The sequence below is a fragment of the Diaphorina citri genome, unplaced genomic scaffold, assembly GCF_000475195.1.
Source record: "Diaphorina citri unplaced genomic scaffold, Diaci psyllid genome assembly version 1.1 scaffold2768, whole genome shotgun sequence".
Taxonomy (NCBI): domain Eukaryota; kingdom Metazoa; phylum Arthropoda; class Insecta; order Hemiptera; family Psyllidae; genus Diaphorina; species Diaphorina citri.
Genome location: NW_007380185.1, coordinates 25,680 through 29,415, shown reverse-complemented (window position 1 = coordinate 29,415; position 3,736 = coordinate 25,680). Strand labels below are relative to the sequence as shown.

General features: G+C 36.4%; 1 protein-coding gene across 1 annotated transcript in view; it reads left to right on the top strand.

The window, feature by feature from the left end:
- Positions 1 to 522: 522 nt before the first annotated feature.
- Positions 523 to 3,736, top strand: part of LOC103519517 (serine/threonine-protein kinase PAK 2) — a 25,096-nt gene continuing 21,882 nt past the window's right edge. The window contains exon 1 of the mRNA XM_026830986.1: positions 523 to 621. The gene's annotated coding sequence lies outside the window, so the exon portion shown is untranslated. The remainder of the gene's footprint in view (positions 622 to 3,736) is intronic.

The window sequence follows — 3,736 nt, the reverse complement described above, 5'->3', positions numbered from 1 at the left end:
CATAACGCTAAATCAAAATTTTGAAGGTGTACCTTCAAAATCAAGCCCCCCCAAAAATTTAGGCAAGAACCGCCTATGTTGTTACCTACTTAAGTACACATTTGAGACCATTTCTACAGGGCTCAAATTTGATTCACGGGACCAAAAAATTTAGGAAAAAAAGTCTAAGGAACTAAAAAGGTACAAAAAGGACTACTTAGACTATACATAAAAAATCATTGGAAATAAAGGCTTTTCAAAATTTTGTTTGGAAGAATTAGGAACTTTCCCTTGGGGTAATGTTGACAGCCAAACTTATTTGACTTGGTGGGGCAAAGCACTACCACACTCCTTCATTTTGTGGAATACTAGTTGTGCAATAAAAATAATATTTGTATCCTCAGCTCAAAGCTTTCAATTAATTATATTCTTACATTCTATTCTATTCCAATTTCAAAAGACAATATCTAACTTTACCTATAAAACATGAAGTTTTTCATTGAGCTAATTTTTCTCTTGCTCTCTTTTCCCTGATTTAAACACCTCCAGGGGAATGTACGCTCAAAGACTGGGTTACCATTTTTATCAGAGATGACTGAATAACACTGGACCCCAAACGTCAATCCGTTTTTCTCAAGTTGGGCAAGTAAACCATTTTATACGAGAATGCATGGGATGGTGCATTGCAATTAAATGCATATTTTTCCCATGGAATCGTAACCAAATTGTGAGAATTCTGGACTGAAATTAGTATCAGATTCATGAATTCATGCACTTTTATCTAATTTCAGTCCAGGTTTCCATTTGAGAATTGGAATGCGGAGTTATCCATATTACAGATAATTACGGATAATATTCGGTCCATATTCGGTTATGATTCCACAAGAAAAATCTGTGTTACCTATGCATGGGTTCAGGTTATGGTTTCATTGGATGACTTTCACAAGAATGTCTATTTCAGTGCTGTTTTTACACCAATGGAACTACGACCTTTTTGGTTGTGGCCACCGTGTGTTGGGTTTGTACAGAATGGGGTTGTTTACGATCTTTCCGTTCCACGTAATGACAGTGTATATATTTTTTATCAATGGAAATACCTTTAGCCTGAGGTGATTCACCTTTTTGTGTCAACAAACACCTTTGTTGCTCCCGCAATCAAAACTCTCTGAAAAGGAAAAAATAAATAAATCAAGAGACACTCACTCCCTTGGTATTCAGGATGAGTTGACTCCCGAGTTAAGTACTTATGGAATTATATTTTCCCCCTCTCCCATAATTATAAGATAAAATAAGTTTACTTACTTACTACCTACTTATTGTACATATTTTCTTGGGCATTTTTACTCCAGTAAAATGGTGATGGTTCTCTTTTACCTATTTAGTCCTAATTACCTATCTGTCTGAGTTTTGATTTGTTCCTTTTATGTGCTTTTCTTTCACATAAGATGCATACCCACTATAGGTACAAGTGTGTCTACTTGTCTAGTCTAGAGAATTGTTTTGTGGTTGTTCAGATTTTTAATAGCATAGATGAGCATGAGCAAGGAAAGTGAAATTGTAAAGAAGAATTGAGAAAAATAGAGTGAGATACAGCAGAAGAGAAGAAAATAAATGGGCAGATTAAAATAAAGATTGTGAATAGAAAAATAGAGGACATAACAGAGGGATAGAAAGGAGTAGACAAACAGAAAACAGGGCCAAGGAGAGAGGGAATAAAGAAAAAGGGAGAGAAGGTAGGTAGGTAGGTAGGTACTTCAGAAGAGGTAGAAAGAGACCTCATCTGTTTATCTTCAGATAAATACATTTTTCATAACATCAAGTAGGTAGGTAGGTAAGGAGGATAAACTGCAAAGCTAGGTCATCAAATCTCTCCTCCCTTTCCTCCTCCTACTCCCCCTCCTCTTTCTTCTTCTTCCTCCTTCCCTTCCGCTTTTTCTCTTCCTAATCCTTGATCTCCTTCTCCTTGTTCTTATTCCCCTTTCTGCTTCTACTCCTCTACCTCCTACCTATTTTTTTTTCTTTTCACTCCTCTTCCCCCTTCGTCTCGTCTTCTCCTACTGACCCAATAACCTTTATGGTGCTAACCCATTTCTTTATCCTTCCTCTCCCTCCCTCTCTCTCCCCCCTCTCTCTCTCTTTAAACGTGTGAATATGTAGGTACCTACTTGCTGCTTCTCTCACCTTCCATCCTTCCCTTCTCTCCCTCTGTTTCTCTTACAAATGAATATGATAATGCTTATAGTGTTATAATGTAGGTATTTTGTTATAGGTATAGTGTATAATAATGCTTAATAGTTAATGGGTAGACTTGAGTTATCATAATCATATTAATGCACACCTAGGTGTTATATGAGACTTGATCTCAGAATACTGTAAGGCCGTGTGCACACGGGCTGTCAAAAAGCTGAAAAACAAAAGTCCGATAGTAAAATTGGAAACAAATCTGTTCCGGAGACACTTTCAACACCTAACGCTACTCTGTTTACCGCCGGACCAAATGCTCTGAATCGGCTGCGAATTCCATTCATGATTATCAGCTTCTTTTTTTTTTCTAGTTAAGCAAGGTCTTTTTACTGAATTGTTAGTTGTATGTATTATATTGTATTATTCTTTAACCCATCAAATATACGAGACCTTGTTTAGACTGCTGGGGTAAAGGGGGTCTTTTCAGTCCTATTCGGACAGGATGAACAAGGTATATCCTATTCTATTCCACCTACCCCGTTAAATCACCACTAGATATTAAAAAAAAAAAAAAAAAAAAAAAAAACGATACCTTATCCTTGATTCTTGTATTATTCCTTATTGTTTCTCATCTTCTTCTTTCAATTTACCTTTGTACCTATCAATTTTCTTTCAATTTTCCTTTGTACCTATTTAATTTGGGGTTGGCATTTCCCTCTTTTTAATCTCTCCCTCTTCAATCCTCTATTCATCACTTTCTCTCTTCTCCATCCCTTTTCCCTTCGTTCTCAAATCCTCTTTAAACTTATCTCTCCAGCTTAACTACAAAGTGTATCTTACTTATGAAATGTCAAAATAAACGAGACCTTGACTGCGGGGGATAAAGGGACCTATCAGTCCTGACTGAGGATAAACAAGGTACCTACATATTTTATTCTTGCATACAAGAAGGTCTTCTCAGTTATTCTGTGTCGAATAGCGTTTTTAGTTTTAGTCCGTCCTTCCTTTATTACTCGTATATTACAATAGTAATAATAAAACGTATAGTGAACGGACTATTGTATTCGCTTCGGTGTCGTCTGTCTGTCCCTATAGAAGGACTTATCCAAACCTAGTCGACCTATATATCAAATTAAAGGTCTTTTTACCAGGAACACGAAAATGGTTGCAAATTTTGTCCAGAGAACCATAAAGCCAAAAAACCAAGAAAACTTGGGGAATTTTTTTTACATTTTCTGATCTTGAAATTTGTCGCGACGACCTATGAACTCAAAGCGAGAAAGTTTTAGATAACAGTCGTTATTTTAAGACCGGTTTTAGCGTCACCTATGTTAAGCTACGCCGAGCAAGGCCAATAAATGGATGGGTGACTTGAACATTATATTGAGAATAAAGGGAGAACGGGCTCTATAGTCTTGATTTTAAATCATTACATGAAAGTAAAATCAAATCAAGAATGATAATAAACTGAATATTAAACAAATTAGGTAGGTACATAGGTGCTGATTTTCTCTAATCACGATCGAATAAACTACAGGCTAAAAAATTCCCGGAGGGACGGGCCCAGCTTGTT